This window comes from Sceloporus occidentalis, unplaced genomic scaffold (genome assembly GCF_023333645.1).
Source record: "Sceloporus occidentalis isolate IW3139 unplaced genomic scaffold, rSceOcc1.0.p SCAF_3, whole genome shotgun sequence".
Taxonomy (NCBI): Eukaryota; Metazoa; Chordata; class Lepidosauria; order Squamata; family Phrynosomatidae; genus Sceloporus; species Sceloporus occidentalis.
The window spans coordinates 177,555,363-177,575,557 of NW_028316983.1; positions in this window are offsets into that span (position 1 = coordinate 177,555,363).

Sequence of the window (20,195 nt, forward strand, 5' to 3'; positions counted from 1 at the left end):
GAGGGACAAGATTGCCATGTAGATTGTACAGTTGCACTGTATATTCTTTTAAATGTGTTTGACACTATACGTCATGCCACTATTGTCAAAACACAGGCAACAGAAAGAGACAAAAATTGAGATGCTGCTCCTTAGTGTTGTTCCCAAACTGGAAAAGGGCAGATTAATATCAGTGGTGTGGAGGGAAATGAAGCTTTACATGTTATTATACTGACACACAAAGATTGTTGAGAGTGTCTCACCCTGAATGTGGACAATCTTAAGTCAATACAATAGGAATTCCATTAGATATTTCTTGTTATATTTTTGAGAAACAGTAAAACATCTACCATATAAGAAAAACAGGCTATTCAGAGCACTGTTTACTAATATCAGGATGTTTAAGAAATCTTTTGCTAGAGAGATCTTTCCTAGCCACACTTTTTAAAGCAGTATTTCTTTTAGCTACTTCTTGACACAGGAAGAATTAATGCAAGATATAACACAATTCACCACTAGAGGGTACTATTAGTAAAACAATTCTCTCTCTCTCTCTCTCTCTCTCTCTCTCTCACACACACACACACACACACACACACACACAAAGAGGGACACACATATATTCTTAAAGTGCCAGCTCCTATATAGCCATTTACATGCAAGAGGGTGGTAAAAGAAAGACTGGGGGAATGTCTATGTGTTTTTTTAAAAAAGGCATTTTAATCTTAATTTTTAATTAATCTTAATTTTTAAATCTGATTATGCCTGGTGGCCTCAGAACACTGGGTGTTTGTGAGGGGAAAATAAAATCTGGGATGAACTTAATGGAATATCCTGGAAAGGTGCATAGCTGGCTGAAATCATCAGTAGAAGGAGTGTTCTACTGGTAGTTGTACCATTTTAGGTTGTAGGTTCTGCTGAGCACAGACTGTATCCCAGCTGGAGGAACTCTACATCCAGGCCTCTGGTAGGAGGGAACTATCATCAAACCCATCTCTAGTGTTTGTTGAACAAGGCTTGTGTTGGAGATTTAGTATACTTAAGATGTATCTAAAGCAGTGGTATCAGTACCTTGACTGGTCAGACAAGTGTCTCAGGGACGAAACAGACCGCCCCTTTGGAGCGGCGTCCTGCCGTCTCTTTCCTCGCTGGATCGGGGCCATGGCAACTACACACCACACACTGATCTGGCCTTTCTCTGGTGCAAAAAGCCACAGAAAGCTGCTTCTTTTCGTGCCGGGGAAAAATGTACCTTTACTGCTGCCATGGCACTTTTTCTGAGATTCTTTGGTGCAGTGCATGTAAACGCTGCACCAAAGTGGTGTGACACTGCCTGCCCTGTGGTCAGGTAGGCAGTGTGATGCCGGCATCACAGAAGAGTCAGGGCATGCTCCCACTCTTCACCAATGCTGGCATTTAGTGCCAGTCTGTTGAGGCCCTTAGATATGGAGCCCTGGTGGTGCAGTGGTTAAATGCCAGTACTGCAGCCACAATGTTGTAAATTAGATCCTAGAGCAGGGCTTCCAGGTCCACTCCACCTTCCATCCTTTCACAGGTTGGTAAAATGACGTTGGGTGCAATTGGATAACATATTGTAAGCTGCTTAGGGAGTGCTAATTCACTGATATGGAGTATAGAAATCTACTTGCTATTGCTATAACCTGAACCAAAAACCTCCTAAAAACAATTCCACTGAAGAATGAAATCTCACTGATGACAAAAGAAAAACAAAACAAAGAGGAGAGGGAATGAAAGATGGCATGTTTCAACAAAAGCAGGCAGGTGCAACCTTTTATTGTATGAACTGCAGATACATATTAACACCAATTGCAACTATCCAACTGCTGGTCCTTAGGTAGGCAAAAATAACACCACGCACACAATAACACTATCCACAAGGAAGAAGTAGTTTGGAGGAAAGTACAAAAAGATTTAAGGGAGAAAACACCTTGGAGCAAGGATATTTTTTGTTGTTTGTTGTTAACCACCCTCGAGTCACTCTCGACCCATGGCAACCTTGCAGATGAGACATCTCAAAGACTCCACTGCTCAGCTTAGTTCCGGTAAATTCATATCCTTGACCTCTCCAATAGACTCCATCAATCTAGCATGTGGCCTTACTCTCTTTCTACTTCCTTCCACCTTTCCTAGCATTATTGTTTATACATCAGTTCAGTCGATACTGATCATAATCAAGCAGAGTATTTTGGGGAGGGGCAGGAATGAAATTGGGGTGTCTGGATCACAAGGTGATATACTTCACACCGCTCCATCCACATCTGCAATTGTTACTCCTGCTTGTTCTAGTTTAGCTCCAAACAAATGTTTACAGCTGACAGTTTGTTGCTGTTGTTTTTAAAACCAAGATTGCATTTTGAGAGACCCAAGACACAGGCAAGAGAGAGAGAGAATTGCAGACTTTGCATATTACTTTTCAGGTATTGAGGATAATCATGCGTTTTTCCCAGGGGTATGGAGCATGCTTGAAAAAAAATATATAGTTTAATAATGGCTTCTCTTATACTATGGGAGGTATTAAAACATTTATCACTGGCTGTTTATCATTGGCTTACAATCATTTTTCCATAACAGTTTATTTGAAGTTTTTGCTCTAAGTATGTAAGAAAACAGGAGAAGAATTTGAAATGCAGGCCAAATGATGAATCAAGGTTTACTTCTAGAAGAAAGTCTCTTCCAAAAGTGAGTTTCAGAAAATATCAATCTGCACCAAGTGTGTGCTTGACACTATTTAGATCATAAAAGCATCTGGGCAGGGACTGGGCAAGGATATTAATGAACACCTCTTTTAACAATAAGCTATGGCTCCATGACTAAAAGAAACTTGGAATTTTTACATCCTTCATGAACCTTGCAAAACTGGAAAATGTCTGGCCTCTTCAATAGTTGATTCTTAGACAAAGTGCATCTCATCTCCAGGTTCTGAATAATCTAAATCTATTTCAGATGGGCTTCAGGCCTCAATATGGTCACCCTGGTAGTGACCCTACACTGGAAAATGGAAAGAGAAAGTCTGTCCCTGTTGGTTCTATGGGACTTGGCAGCAATTTTCAAATATGACTGCCTTCTGGGCCTTCTGTCTGGAAAAGACATGGATGATCCGTTTTACAGTGGCATTGGTCCTTCTTAGAGGTAGAGTTCTAGAAGGAAGGTGTTGAGGGCCTCCTCTTTAGTGTTATTGTCATTGGCTTGTGGATTTGATCTTGTCCTTCATGCTGTTTAACAGATATGTAAAATTGTTGGGAGACTTTATTCAGAGTTTTGGGGTTCCATGCCACCAGCAAGCTAATGACATCCAACTCTCTTCTGTCTTTCTAAATCCAAGGATACAATTTTAGTTCTGAAATGGTGTCTGAAGTCAGTAATAGACTGGATGATGGTAAATTTTAATCAAGATAAGATAAAGGTGGCTTCTACTAGTTGAAAGGCAGAACAAGAAATATGGATTCAACCTGTCTAGATGGTGTCACACTCTGCTTGAAGACTCAAGCCTGAATCTTAATGGTCCATTAATACAAAAAATAGTTAAATGAGCAGTTGTGCCTTCTAGAGGTTATATGTCTACAGTTCTTAGCACAGGCAATCAAATGTACATACAGCACCCTCTCTTCCTTTTGTCTTGATGGGGAGGCTCAGTAGGTGAGCTAAAGGCCATGGCACCTGATGTGCAGCCAGTTAAACAGCTGTGATATCCAGTATAACCAAACTATCATGTATTTATGACAGTGATCTCAGCCTCAGGTTTGCAGTTTGAATGTGCCAATGACTTTGGGAGTTTAGACAAGAATGGTTCTTTGGTTTTTTATAACCTGCTTTCCTCCAAAATTGGGATTCAAAGGAGATTACAATTTAAAAGCACATTACAATTAAAAGGAAACAAAAGTCCCCATTAAAATAGAACTAGACTATTATAATATTAAAACTGATCACTTGTTCTTTTTTAAAAAATAGAATAGTTTAAAAATATATAAGCACTTAAAAATCATATACATTTAAAAAGTACAACACTAACAATAGTACAATTTTACAACAGAAAATTACAATTTCAACAGTACAATTTTAAGAGCCCTGATGGCACCGTGGTTAAATGCCTGTACTGCAGCCACTCACTCACAGAGTTCAATACCAGCAAAAGGGCTCAAGCTTAACTCAGGCTTGCATTCTTCCGAGGTTGCTAAAATGAGTACCTACATTGTTGGAGGCAATTAGCTTCCACTTTGTAAATCGCTTAGGGAGAGCTTAAGTGCACTATTAAGCAGTATAGAAATGCACTTGCTATTGCTATCCCTTTGTTGTATATGCCATATTGTTGAAATTTGTGGGATTCCATTTTCTGCCACCATTTTGTAGAGAAATGAGGTGGGAAATTGGTACAGTGGTGCCCCTTCTATAACCCACTATTGCACAACATCTGTGTGTATAACGGATCAATTACAGCCCTAATAGGTAAGGGATTTTTATGTGTGTGTCCTCTTTAAGGGCAACTACCTTAAGAGAACCTGTGTGGTGTAATGGTTTGAATGTTGGACTATGACTCTGGAGACCAGTGTTCGATTCCCTTCTCTACCATGAAATCTACTGGGAGACCTTGGGCAGGTCACACTCTCTCAGCTTCACACCTCTTGCAGACAGTTCCTAAAAGCTAGTTTGAATAGGAAAATCTTCACATGTGCCAGGAGACGAGCAACAAGGAAGCCATCCTAGCATTCCTAGGAAACAAGTACCCCATATATTGTCATATATACTGTATATACTATGTATGAGTGGTGTAGTGGTTTGAGCATTGGACTATGACTCTGGAGGCCATGGTTCAAATCACAGCTTGGCCATGTAAACCCACAGCCTGACCTTGGGCAAGTGACACTTTCTCAGCCACAGGGCAAGGCAATGGCAAACTTCCTTTGAATAAACTTCCTAAGGAAACCCCATGATAGGTTCACCTTAGCATCTCCATAAGTCGTAAATGACTTTAAGGCACATGATAACAACAACAAACACTGTCACCCCAACACATAACTCACATAGTCCTGATCAAACAAGCACAGAATCATGAGCAAGATGTACTACAATGAGGTCTGATCCAGGTAGCTGAAGAAATTGCAGTTATAAAATATCAGAACAAAAAAATAACTTCATGCTTAAGAACATTAGATACTGGACCTCAGTTAATGAAGTAGATGTGTTCCTGGACACTACTCCTTTGAGAGAAATTTTGGAACTAAAGGCAGAAATAATATGGAAAGAATAAAGATAGGTTTCTGCAACACAAAAAAGAAGAATAAATCAACATGATTCAACAAACTTTTTATTCAAAACTAACAGTATGCACATTTGAAATACAGCAACCAGTTCAGGTAAACCTTGTATAAAAAAACCAAAAATGTTTTGAACCTTTCTAGAGACTGCTTGAAGGTTTCTTCCAAAATGCATCCAAGGATGACTTCTTCTTTCCCCAGCTTCTACTTTTCTTATGATTTCCACTTTGGTAGCCAAACATATAAATCTGTTCTCTTTTAACATGCTAGGGGACCTGATGAAGCAGACTTATCTGCTTCCTTTTTCTCTCCTCATCTCTCTCTCTCTCTCTCTTTATGATTTCATTAAATTCACTTATTCTGAGATCACATATCATCCTTCTGCTAATTATATTTCTTGGTAATCCTTCAAACATTAGAGGCAAAGAAGAACTCAGTCCTCTCTGCAATTTTAAAACTCACATCTTAATGCATTTTAGAAAGATGTCTTCGTTGGCAGAATTTATCAATACTAGTCAAGAATCATGGTTTCTTTCTCCTGGAGTATTAAAGATAGCTGAAACTGGTTGCAGGCAGTCCATACTCACCTGATGACAAATCTTGGCTCAAAAGGATAGTTAGACAGATAACATATGGTATTACTAAAGAATTTCCACTAGATGGAGTAATCCTCAAGGAAGTGGAATGTATTTCTCCCTTTGACCAAAAATCCTTAGAATGTATAGATACTGAATAATATGCAGGCAGCAGCAAAACTAATAAATACACAACTGATTAACTAGAACTTCAGAACTCTGTCCCTGATCACTCAAAAATGTTGTATAGAACACATCTTAAATGGAAAGAAGATTTAAAGACTGATGAAGAATCCTTATAACATTAATTACAGAGAAATTTATGTTTGTTGTTCAGGATGCTTCCATTCCTGATTCATTTTTAAAGTATCCAAAAACATCTTTGTACCAAGCAAACATGATAAATCTGTACATCAGGGCTCAGGCCTTTCATACAACCTGTGACTTCTGTTGTTTTGTTAACAAGGTGCTTACAGAGCTTTTTAAAACTTTTTCGTTCTTTACATTCACATAACTTTGTGTGTCCTGCCTAAGGCCAAATTTTCACCCTCTGACATTTCACAGATGAAAACCAGGACATATAGTCAAGCAGTATCAGTGTGTGGTCAAGATAGCAAGAAGCTGTAAATGAGGAAGAACGCATAAGATAAGAGAGGCTGAAGTCTGCTGTTGCCAAAGCCTGCTGGAAGGACAAGGTTCCACTCCTTGCTATCCTTTCCTCTCCCAGCTGAGTTGAGGGTAAACTACATTTGCACTTTGAACTAAGGACTTTCAAGCCTCTATCTAGCATCAGTCTCACCTCAGTTCTGTCACAATCATGTTATTTAAAGAGAATGGAAACATACCAGTTTTGGAGCTTTTATTAGTGCACACCTCTTCAAAAGCATGACTGAGGCTTTTTGTGCTATTGATGGTCCCATGCTCTCTCTTCCAAATAGTCTTGTATAGACTAGGTCCTTCTTTCCATCATCCCCATTTGAATGGGGTCAATATCTCCCTTACTTCCTGTTTGATCAACAGTTGTCAGTTGGCATCTCTACTACAACAGCAGTTGAGTAGCAGCCATGAACATAAAAAGATGGAAGTGATTAAGCAATATGTTCTTTAGTTGCTGGCCAACTGAGAAATGCTTCCCTTCATATCATTCACCTTCTGATCACAATAATAATAGCCTTTTAATTTGATTTTCTCAGGATTTTTAAAACCAGTTTAATCATTCAGAAGTCTCCATTTTCTTTCCTACTCCTATCTCTAGTAATAATTAATAATAATTTGTTTTATTTATATACTGCTATTTCAAAGATCATAGCGGTGAACAGCAAGTAAGCTAATTAGCAAGTAAGCTAATTTGCCCCCAACAGTCTGGGTACTCATTTTAGCGACCTCGGAAGGATGCAAGCCTGAGTCGAGCTTGGGCCCTTTGCTGGTCTTAAACTCGCAACCTTGTGGTTTTGAGTGAATGGCTGCAGTACAGGCATTTAACCACTGCACCACCAGGGCTCCTAGTGGGACTTTGTTATCTGCTGGAGTTTGGTTCAAGGATCCCCCATGGGTAACAAAATCCGTGGATGCTCAAGTCCCATTAAATATAATAGCAGAACAAAATGGTGTCCCTTATATAAAATGGAAAATCAAAGTTTGCTATTTTGAATTTATACTTTTTTTTTAATATTTTCAAGCCGTGGATGCTTGAATCCATGGATAAAGAATCCATGGATAAGGAGGGCCTACTGTACTCCATATTTTGTAATTAATTGTTTTTACTCACTTACTTACTGAAATCTACTGCTTGTTGCAATAGATTTTTTGGAAAGAGGCAAGGATAGAAAAGAGCCAGTGAATTGGGGAAGTAAGAATGGAGAAGCTGGGGTAAAGGAAGAATGGGGAAACAGTAGTTTTGTTGGTTTATGGGGTGTGGTATACTCCAGCTATAACTAGCACGCTTTTTAAAATAATTTCACACACAAAAGGATATTGGACTATTTAGATTAAAATTTGTCTCATTACGTCAGGTACTGAGTGCCTCCATCTAGGTTGGGTTGTGGCATTGTATGTTGTGAAATAACAGACTGTATGTTTGCCAGAATTCTAAACAGAAAGAAAAGCAATGTGGTGAATAAATGACATTTTTTAAAGTCTGTATATACCCACACCAAGCAATTTTCTGAACAATGATATAGGAAAAGCTCTTAACTGCACTACCTCAGTGCTCATTTCCCAAGCCTCTCCATGGTAGATTAATTAGGCTGAACTATTGTAACTCATGTGCAGACTGAATAATATAAGGAAACAGTGCACACCCATGACTTCATAGAAGTTTGGAATGAGAGTGAGATTCTGTTTCACTGCCTAGAGATTCCTTAGATCTTTTCAAGTCTGCATAGAACATTTTTAGACTAGACAAAAATATACAAATGTGAAAACACCTGTTGTAGACCAAGTATGAGTTTCACCATGTAACCTCATTTAAGAGCCCCCAACCAACATTTTACAAGCATGACTCACCAGATTAAAATTAATCTTAAAATGTGGCAGCATGGCACCTAGTGGAAATATCATTCATTTTCTCACACTAATTATCTACTGACAACAGCTGGGGCATTTTGGGTATCAGTAATGGCCATTATCTATTGGCAATACTGACCAGTCTATACATAGCCTGTTTTTATAGAACTACACTTTTCATGATATTCCAATGCCCTACACTTTCCTATTCTACAAATCTGGTTATCCCCAGCTAGATGGCCATAGCATCATCATGTTTTACAGATCCACAAGACAGCAGTGTCATTATTATTTCATCCAGTGGTACAGTAGTGTGGGCCAAATGTTTGGAGAGCTACAAATTGGAGAATGCAGTTATAAAATATATGTTACAAACCAACCAGTCATTTAATCATACAATCATAGAAATGGAAGGAACCACAAGGTCCCTCTACTAGTGATCCCCAAAATTTGGTCCTCCAGGTGTTTTGGATTTCAGCTTACATAAAATCCTTGCCAGCTTGGTCAACAGTGAGGAGTTGTGGAAGCTGAAATCCAAAACATCTGTAGGAGCAAAGTTTGAGAGTCACTGCTAGTTCAACTGCTGCACTGCCACTCCCACTACAGGGATCTAAAGCTGATAAGTGGCCATTCAACTGCTTAAAAACTTCCAACAAAGAATAACCCACCACTCTCTGAAGGAATCATTCAACTGGACACAATGATTAGTTGGAATATCCTTTCTTTTAATTTAAATTCACCAGTTTCTATCCTATCCTCTGGAGCAGAAGAAAACAAGTGTATTTCAACTTGGGGATAAAATGCTTCACTAATGTGTTCTCAAAAGGAAATTTTGGCACGTTACAGGCCGCTCGTTTGGGGCGGCCTGTAAGCGGCCCTTTCCCCGCCGGATCGGGACCTCATCTGCCACAATGGCAGCCTCCGAAGCCCCGATCCATCGCTTTCCAGGCCGCGGGGAAGCGGCAAAAAGCCGCTTCCCCGTGGCCTGGAAAAGGATGTCCTTGGGGCTTCATGCCCCAAGGACACCTGATGGCGGCGGGGAGGAGAAAGGGGCCGCTCGGCCCCTTTCTCCCTTCTGTCCCTGGCGCAGCCATCTAAAGGCTGCGCCAGGGACGCAAATCTCAGAAGGAGCTCCATTTCAGAGCTCCTTATCACGCCGCGGAAAGGGCGCTCTAGGGGCCCTTGCACGGCACATCACGTCCACGCCGCCTTGTTTGGAGGCAGCGCGTTCGTGACTTCGTAATGACGGCCCCCATGTGGAACGGGCGCTGCCATTTTGTACGGACTGGGTCCGTACTAGGGTTAGGGGCGTCAGGAAGTGATGCCCCTTTCTAACCCTAGTATGTCCCCAGGACGTACTTTTATGCCCGTCTGTAATGGGCATTTAGCAACTCCCTTCCTGCTACAAGAATGTCTTTAAAAACTGTGCAGGTTTTGATGATTGTTCAGATTGGGGCTTATTCTGCACAAAATTTGCATGTGGTTACTTAGCCAAGGGAATATTTTTTGCACAGGAAGCAGCATTTTCTGTAATCTCAGAACTTTCATCTATAATCTTTGAAATCTTTAGAAAAGAAGTGTAGTTCCTGCAGAGGGAGACAGGCAAATGCTGACCCCCATCTTCGAAACAAAGGAAAGGGTGGACCTGACCCATCAGCTCAATGTCAATACTAGCAAAAGTTGTAGAACAGGTCAGTCAGCCGGGTCGGTGAGCACTTAGCAAAGAAATGCTGTGATTACTTAGGGCTAGCTGGATTTCTCAAAAACAAATAATGGCAGATTAATCTTACCTCTTTTTATCTTAGCGAGTAGGTGTTTGCCCCATTCATGATATAATTCATAGTGAATCTTACTGATCTATGATACTATATTTTGGTTGAGGAGGACACCATGCTCCCTCATTATCTGGGGAGGGGATTCCTTGCAGAGCAAGAAAATTCAGTTTCAAATTATAGAACTACTTAACTTTAACCACTTTTATAAGATAAAATTCAAGACAATGCAATAGACCACAAAAATGTAGCTGCATCAAACACAATAAACTTTTTTTCAATTGAAATCCACAGGAAACTGGTTTAAAGGTCTCTTAAAAGAAACCAGTCTTCTCTAGGGAGAAATTCCATAGTGAAAGGGCCATCACTGATGAGGATAGTCTGTTTCATGATGGATCAGTTCTAAGTATGTCAAAGTCTGGATCTAACTAAATCAGCATGCATTACATTATAAATCAATGTGTGTATACTTAGAAATAAATACCGTTGCCTTGTTAAGAGCTGTGCACTGGTTTTAACTTGTTTGGGGAAAAGCTATCCCAATCACTAGGCTCTCTTGCAAGCTGACTCCAAGTAAAAATGAGGGAGAAGGACAAGCTGATTTTGCAGCAAAAACAATTATTTTCTTCTTTACAAGACAGAAAAAGATCATTGCAGAAACCAACATACTCAATGAAAGCTGTTTCACAAACAAACAAAAAACAGGGTGGGGGGAGACAGTATGGAAGTTAGGAGACAAGAAGATTGTAGCTAAGCTTAAGGGGCTTAAAGACTAAAACACACACATGGATTTTCTGATCATCCAATGTGGAGATGACTTGGAGCCTGAGGAAGGTCAGTGGGGCAGGTCAAGGAAAGGGCAGCTCAAAGAGAAAGATTGTCTCTGTGTCTCTGTATTTAAAGTTTTTCTCTCCTAAGTGTGAAGTGAACAACTCTGGGTGGAGCAAACATGACTTCATGTGCTTGCAAAAAGGGCAGAGGTGAAACTGCCCTTCAAGGTCTGATAATGGCTCTTAAGTGGTCAGAGCAATGGAGACAATGGAATTGGACAAAACCAATGAATATAGCCCTTCTTGTTGTTGTGTGCCTTCAAGTCACTTCTAACTTATGGTAACCCTAAGGTGACCCTATCATGGGGTTTTCTTGGCAAGTTTCTTTGGGGGGGGGGGCTGAGAAAGTGTGACTTGTCCAGGGTCACCCAGTGAGTTTGCATAGATGAGCCAGGTTGAAACCCTGGTCTCCAGAGTCACTGTCCAAAGCTCAAACCACTGTACCAGGCTAGCTCTCTTTCAAATCAGATGTTTGTCAGCCTCTCTGAAGGCAGCACAATACTTCACCAAAGCAGGTATACCAGTCTGAGCCAGTTCAGCAGGTCTGCATTCAGCAGAGGTGGACAAGATAGTTTAGCACTGCAGTATATAAAGGCAACCATATCCTTGCCAGCAATGAGGGTGGAGATGAAGCAATTTTGCAGTCTTGCAGTTTAAAATAAGGCTTGGCTTTCCATGATGGACAAAGGTTCCAGGCTACAGACCTACTTTTTCCATTATGAATTTATTTTAGACTCTGGCAACAGACACCTTCTTGTCCAAAGCATCAAAAGCTAATATCCATATTTACTGAGCATACCTTGTTACAGTGTTCAACAATTGCTTCTAATAGTAAACATATTTAGAATTGCAAAATCAATTGTACTGAACTGACTGGTAACAATGGGGTTTGTGAATTGGAAGGGACCAGGCATCACCTAATGCATTAAGGAATAGGACGGCATATTTTCATTCGATAAAAGAAACTGACAAGAAAACACATACGTTAGCATGGAGCTCACTGTAGTAGCTGACCAATGCACTACTGCTATTAATGTCTAATTTGTTATTAAATTCAAATGTAACCTCGCTATTATATTAATTTTCATGTACTCAGTGTATTCATGTTTGTCTCAATTATGCCTTTTCATACTGTGATTCTTTTTTGCAGCTGGCCAACCACATGAGTGTCACTTATTACCTCTGAATAAAGGAAACACATTTGCCTACATTTAGTGCCAACCAGCAGGACACACCTTACTCCTCTTGCTGATAAGCAAGGCCATACCCTGAAGAATCAGTAACTCATTACAACTGTTAAAAGTAGTGTTAAAATAACAGTTATTGAAAGGGAGGTAGAGCTGAGAATGGAAAGTTTACTGACCTTTCATTAGAAAGTAATGGGATGAATCATAGGCTTGACAACTATGGCTTATCTTTGTTTCCCCCTGTCTTTCAAGCCAGCTGTACTGACTAGAATTTGGCAGATTCACAAAGGGAACATTCCAGCAGAGTGCTACAGTCACAATTCCATTCATTTAAGTTTGAACTCAGAAGGTTAGCACTCCATGACTGAGAAAAACTATACAGTAATTCTGCTGAAGCAAATTAACATCAACATCAGCTCAACACACTTGTGCAATTACCTCTTTGTACTTTATTCACCTAGTCCAAGACAGCAGGGGGAAAGGCAATTGTTGAGATGGGAGGATTAATGTTTAACACCTCAAAATCAGTTTTACATGGTTGTAATTCTAGCAATGAATATAAAACAGAATCTCACGTCTCAGATCAAAAAAGCAAATGTGGGGCCAAAATATTACAGTAAGAGTGAAGATCTTTCAATATCTGTGCCTTCCTAGCAAACTGTCTATCTACCTAATTATGAAGGGGAAGAAAGTAATCAAGTTTTAAAGCTATGACCTTGGATCCTGGGATTATTGAACAGTAACACCCGTCCTAACTATCACTTGTCCCCCGGGCATGCTCTGATGGACGATTTTGGTGGTACAGAAGCCTTTTGTACCACCAGAATTGTCTGGCAGCATGCACTCAGGGGACGAGTGATAGTCGGGTGGTAGCACAGTAGCAATTTACTGTGCGATAACACCCGTTTTTCCCTGTTCCACCTCATTCCTGTCCTGTGCAGAGTCAGGGCAAAAATGGCCATGTGGTAATCTCAATTGATTCCTTTGTGAGCCAGCTTGTGTTCCACTCTGGCAGAAAAAGGACATATAAAGAAAAATGAAATAAATAAAGACAGTGATCTCAGGTTTTGGATTCACCCTGAAGGCTTTTAAAGAGAATACATGCAATCATTACAATGTGGGTGGCAGAGGAGGTGGTGAAGGGATGGTAGAATTATAAACACCAGGTAGCTCCAGAGGGTGAACAATGTGTCTGGAAGTCTCAAGAGTTTCCAATTCCTTGTTTTGATTGTGGCTGTTTATTCACGAGTTGCATCCAGTCTCTTGTTTGAAATAAGCTGAGTTTCCTCCCTTCCATTTTCCCTAAGTCATTCCTCTTCCCTCTCCTATCAATGATGTGCCATATCCAATATCATGCAATGTCACAAAAATTTGCTTTCCACCCATTTCCACTGAGCCTTTATAAAATATTATTCAGGAGTCAAGTCAAAGTGTTAAAGTGCTTCAGCACTATTTTTTTTTTTAAAAAAGGTAAAAGTTTGTCTAGTCATGTCTCTGACTTGCATGGGTTTTTCTCCCCTAATAACCACTCAGACCACTTATTTGACTGTTAAAATAAATGATATTTTGGATAGGGTCCAAAAACAGATATAAAAAGTCATACCTCCTCCTACCAGCAGTGCTAGCCCTTGTACTTTCAGAGAGTTTCTTACAATGGTTGCATGAATACTTCCTTGCAGGGCAATAGGCAATACAAAACACAATAGGGCACAAATTAATCTTGAGTTATTTTTACAATATGCATTTATTTTGTACCTAAGATTAAATTCCTTCTGTCATTGCATGGCTGATTCTTTTTAAAGCCTTCTTGTGTACCTATTCCCTAGTAGTTTTCTACATCAAAATTGTATTCTCAAAAAAAATTCTCAGCCTTTAGGATGCCACATGTAAGATGACTGTGGCTTTAACTACACTCATGCTAAACAGTATCTAAACAGAGAATGAATTATGCATCTGTATTTGCAGCTCACCAATCTGTGCCCATAACTGAGAGGTTTTACTGGTGATACATACATGTGGATCTACCAATGTCATGACAGTTCTCTTCCGTCCCTTTGCACAGCATCTCCCGTTGCTCAGTATTAGCAATAATGGTCTCAAGCAGATCATTTTTCCACCTGCTCTTTGACATTATACTTTTGTTGTTGCTGCTGATATATGTTACCTTAGAACAACCTGCACAAACTTGAACTGTTAAGTCACCGCGATTGTTCAAAAGCTACTGTTCTGATTTTAGTTTGGTATCAGACAATTGTACAAGTACCACCAAGAATGAGGGGGGAAAACAGGGTGCTTGGGAGCATTTCATTGTTTCCTTGCCCACCACACATACACTGCGAGAACTCACCATTCACATTTGCCCAATATTTTAACTTGCAGCGTGTTTTTGAACCATGAAAGAAATTGCCATTTACACTATGAACATTTAGGCCTGGCAAAAAGAAAAACTCCTGAGAAACTCCATTTAAAAAGTATTTGGACACAGAACAGAACATAAATGGATGTCCAAGATTCTGAAGGCTTTGTAAGAGTCTTAGCTGTGGATCAATGGCTGCCAGCTTCATAAGATTCCTAGCCATTAATCTTCAAATGCAGAGTCCCAATTATTTAAGATGACAGCAGTTAATGTTTTGCATATGCCTGGGCTGGGATTAATCATGACCCTCTCTTTCACCTTTGAACTTCCCAGTTAGTCAGAGATTTCTTTTGAAGGAGATTGTGCTTTGTGGTTCTTTTCAGAACATTTGCAGTTGGCTCTCTGCCAGTCTTAAAAGAAATGATGTGTGTGTGTGTGTGTGTGTGTGTGTGTGTGTGTGTGTGTGTGTGTGTGAAAGCCAGAAGTGAACAAGTGACATCTTAATGGTAACAATGTCAGTGTTAAAGGTGCTCATACAGGGTTTCAGATCTTGTTGAACAATGTAAGGACAGGAATGGGTGACAGGGTTTTGCAAAGCAATTGAGATCTTTGTCTCTAGATGGTTGATGCTTTGGAAATAATGCCTTTATAATTTTTAAACCATGAAATCTCCTACAGAAATTTCAAATGTGAGACCATCCATTTTTTCCCTCTCATGGGCACCATATTGATGTCCATTGGCTACAGTGATTTCTTTTTTCCCCCCTGAAAACTTGTCAGGGACAAATACCAACCCAGGGGCCACCATTTTGAGTAGCACTGCCTTCCTTGACTGTTCCAGTTTGCCAAAAAATCACAGTAATTCACTGGGCAGCTTAGTCATTTCCCTTTGATAGCAAACACTGAGAAATACCCCAAGCACATTTTAATCGATATTTTTCTTTACACTATTCCATTGGCAACACATTATAATCAAAGGGCTTTCGAAAGGGGAGAAAAATAATTCTGCACCATTATACATCTTTAATGCCTGACAGAAGCAACAACTATGCTTTGGTCAAGTATAATTGGGTGCAGCACTGAAGAATAAGGCTGTTATTCTATACTTGGGAGTAAGCCAATGAACTGAATTAGGCCTATTTTGAGTAAACAAATATATGGATTTACTGTTAGCTGCTTCTTTTTATTACATTTATACCCTTAAGGTATAGTTAGATGTATTGTGGCATGGAACAAGCATAAATATTCTTTATGGCATACAATAATATTGCAGCAGCCAAGACACAAGTTTTGGTTGATACAAAATTTCTTCAGCAGTTATTATATTTTATGGTTTTCCTCAAAAGATCTGACTTCCTCAACCCTTTGACCACTCACACTATAGCAAATAGTTTCACAAATGTTGTAACGTATGTCAGATTTGCATTTAACTTTGTCCTGGCATGCAAGACTACATCAAAATTCATATTTTGCCTGTTCTCTCATTACCCCACATTAACTCAGAAAAAGTGTGCATTACTTTTAGTCCATCTTGCAATAAAATATGTGGACATAAAACTGAAACCATAACAGTTTTACATTAAGCAAAGCCAGGGGAAAGAACATAATTAAGCCAATGGCTCTAATGTGTACATGAGATCTAAAGCAAACTGTTAAAAGATGGAAAACTGGGTGCAACACTATGGGAACAATTAATGTTGAAACCTAGTGCATTTTAACTATGACCATATCTGTCATATGTACTGAAATTAAGACCTCTTGCATTTGCCAAATATGAGCATGTGTAGAGTCTACAGTTCGAAAGAGGGCTTGAAGGGATTTGTATAATTCCTTTAAAAGAAAATACACTGTTAAACATAAATATCTGGATGTGTACTGTTACAGTGGGTGACTTGATATATCTTCTGAGGCCCCTTAATTAACACTTACATTTTATTACTGCATTGATGACCCCTTGTTACTACCTTTCTTTAATCAGATTGCATACCAATACACAAAGTACTCCTGGTTACAAACAAGCCAAATGTAGAAAATCCTGTTAAAACTCCCCTCACTGTCCTATGCAAAACATTTACAATAGGTGTTTTTATAGGCAATTGCATATGATGCCCTTGTGTTACACCACATAGAAATATTCCACCAAAAAGATATGTTCTTAAACTAATTTTACAAAACATATCACTAAAATGATACCTGAGGTCTGCAACTGCATAAGCAATACCCTTGTATGATGAAGTAACTCCCAGAAAGAAAGAAAAGCAACTGGTTTTTACACACACAAACTATTAACTGCAGAAATATGGAAACACAACATCCCAATGCTGCTTGATAAAGCTAGAAGCAAGGAAAGCAGTGCAGAACTACTCTGCGTGGTGTAAGATTATACACAGCAATGCAGTTTTAGCTATGAAATACCAGAAGCTGGAAGCAAAAGAAGCCACAAATATTACTCATTTGCTAAATAAAAATAAGAATAGCATTACATTTTTGGAAACATGTGTAGCTTATTTAGCCTTGTCTAGACAGTATGCAACTCTACATGCACCCATGTGGATGGGTATGATTCCATGACTTGCCTGCCCTTCATGTATCTAATATCTCTTGTGTGGCCTACACTTATTGGTTCTAATCATAAGATATTCACATAATATTGTTTCAGTATACAGCATGCCTCTGACAACCAGCTCTGGAACCTCAGAGGGTCACTCTGATGGCTCCGTTCCCAGCACTTCAAAATGTTTTTACCTAAAAGAGCTTATCATTTTCTGTTGGCTCAGTTCCAGTTTTGAAGAAAGGTCCTCAGAGAACATGTTTGTTGGTGGGTGGGTGGAATACCACAAAATGGCCAGAAAATAATTCACTACTACTATTATTATCTCTTTGCTATGATTATTATTATTATTATTATTATTATTATTAATTCCATTTTAAACAATAATGAGACTCAAAGTGGCTAATAACATATTAAAAATAGATTAAAAACTACACAAAATCTTAATCAAAACTACAGATTTAAGTTTTTAAAAAAAGCAATTAAACAAGTTCAAAACAAGTTAAAACCATTAAAGTTCGTTAACAAACTATAAAAACAGCATTACAGACCATAAAATGCTATTCCAGTTGGTTTCTAAAAGCCTGAAAAGAGGGTGGTGGTGTTTTAACTACCCAGCCAGAGAGCAAGGACCAAGCCATCCCTAGAGAGGGAGTTCCAGAGTCTGGAAACAGCAAGAGACAGTTCTCGCCTTTATTCTCACTACACTCAGACCATGAAAGCCATTCCTTGCCCACTCAGTATACAGACTGCTCAATAGTGGGTTATGTGCATGGATATGTATAGTAGTCTTCCAATGACGGCCTGCAAAACAGATAAGGTTACTAGCTTTGTCACAGCCACAGTCCTCCGCTCTACATGTTTTACTTACAAGATTTCATTTACACCAACAGTATTTTTTATTGTAAAAATGCAACTTGTTTAAAATTAATATAATAAAATTGTGCATTCTCTTCTCCACAATGCATAGATTGGAAGTTTGCTTGTTACATCCAAACTCATAACCCCATGCCCCCCAAAAAAGAAAAACCCTTGGATTTGCTAATCTAGGAATTGACACCTTGGGGTTTCTATGTTGGATTCTTGTGTCATTATACCGTCATAGCCCTTTCTGGTTGTTACTCTTTTAAAATCACTACTGGTTTGTTTTTGTTTTTTTTAAAAAAACCACACCTGCTTAGGGAAATATAAATCTGCAAAAATTTCAGAATCCATTAAGTGAACAATTTTTAGCATTTGTAAGAGCAAATGAAGAAACTGATGACTCATTCTACAAATATTTTGCTAAACATGAATACTGCCTTTGCTGAATGGTCTTTCACTAAAATACATACCACATACTATTTTTGTGATTTTTTTTTATTTACACACTGTATCTAGAAGCAGATACATAAATCCTTATACAATTTTTCAAAAAATGTGCAAGAAATTACTATAATCTTTTTAAGAAACCAAAACACATTTAAAATCAATGGACTTTGGATAATTCATTCTGTTGTGTGCTTAGTACAAATACAGCACACTTAGCTGGAAACATACAGAAAAGTGTAAACTACAGCAATCTGGATTTTTAGTATTAATTGCATGGCACTCCATCACCACTATAAAACTTCTTTAACCCATACATAGTAATAAAAAATTCTATAAGAATTTCTACCCACCCACCCACCTTATTATTGGCATAAAGAGTTTGGACCATGTTCCAAATACATCAAATTCTACAGTATTTTGTCATGTTAAATTACCCCCATCTTTGTTAAAGGACACATTGTTGATATTTTTATAGTACTGAAACTACAATATTAGCAATCTGATGTGACCACCTTTTAGTTTTAATTTTTGAAGTTATGTAGCTGAAGACCCTTCCTTGCTGGAATTCCATCGGTATATTGCTGGCATTTTGGTTTCACTTAATAGTTCCAATATTTACACATTAAGAAATGCATCTGTATGAAAAAGCTGCATGTTTTGCAAAGAGCAGCAGCAAGAACTATTATAGCAATAAGCACCTTGACCAAAATATTGATACTTGGGGGCAGTGAAAAATAAAAACTGGGGTTACTAGACTAGATCTGCTGGGATAAATTAAATTTGAATGCAAAAATGAAATTATGCTGAGGAAATCCATGTCCTCACCAAGGTTCCGTTGATTAAAATTGCAAAATGTGGAATTGCTCAAATTTTATGGCCAAGAATACTGCCAAGCTTCATTTGAATCACCAGTCTTGCCATATTTCCCTTCTATATAGCTCTTAAAGAAGCTCTGCCCATCACCAATACTGACAACATGAGCCTGCTTTCCATTCATCTCCCCTTGGAACTGGGGGTGGGGCAGACATATGAAGGCAACAATTGTCTTTATTTTCCCTCCTTTCTGAATTTATGAGCTACTACTCCCAATTCTGAAGAAACAAAATAAGATTTTTTTCATGTTATATTAGACACAGGACTTGATATGGGGTGACTCTGTTCCATACATGTACCATAGTGAACCACAATAAGGATGAAAAGAATGGGTTTGTAGATTTTGTTTTTGAGAACTGCAACTTTCATCCTCTCTCACAACTGACTATCCTGGCTAGGGCTGCTGGAAGTTGTAAGATCGCAAATAGAAGTCCACCAACTATGGAGTCATAGCTGCCCCTAATTTACAAGCAGTACTATCAGTTTAGAAATTGTAATCTTTGGATGTATACTCATTAGATCTGGTGGTCTTATATGGTTTCATGTAAATACTCTTAGTACTGAGTCTATGAGAACATGTTGAGCACGTTTGTGTGTTCTCACAGATCTTAAAAAATCCAAAAATGTAAGGAGGAAGGCAGACAATGGAAACTAGTTGGTTCCTCTTGGTGCTGCTTTGATAGTATATTAACTGCATAATACAGGTGTGTGAAAAATAAATGTATTGTATTTATATATCCGAATACAGAAGAATGTGACTACAACATGTTCCAAAATTTCCTGTTCATAAATGTTATTTTATCACCTACTAAAAGGGGGCAAAGAAACAAAACAGACACACTTCAGCAACACTGTAATAATCTGATGCTTTTGCTCTAAAATATGAAATCAATTAGAAGCATGTATGACAATCTTCTAAAGAAACCATTCCCTTTATTATTGAAAGAATAGTGGACCCTACTCTGTGCAGATCCCTGAGGCTG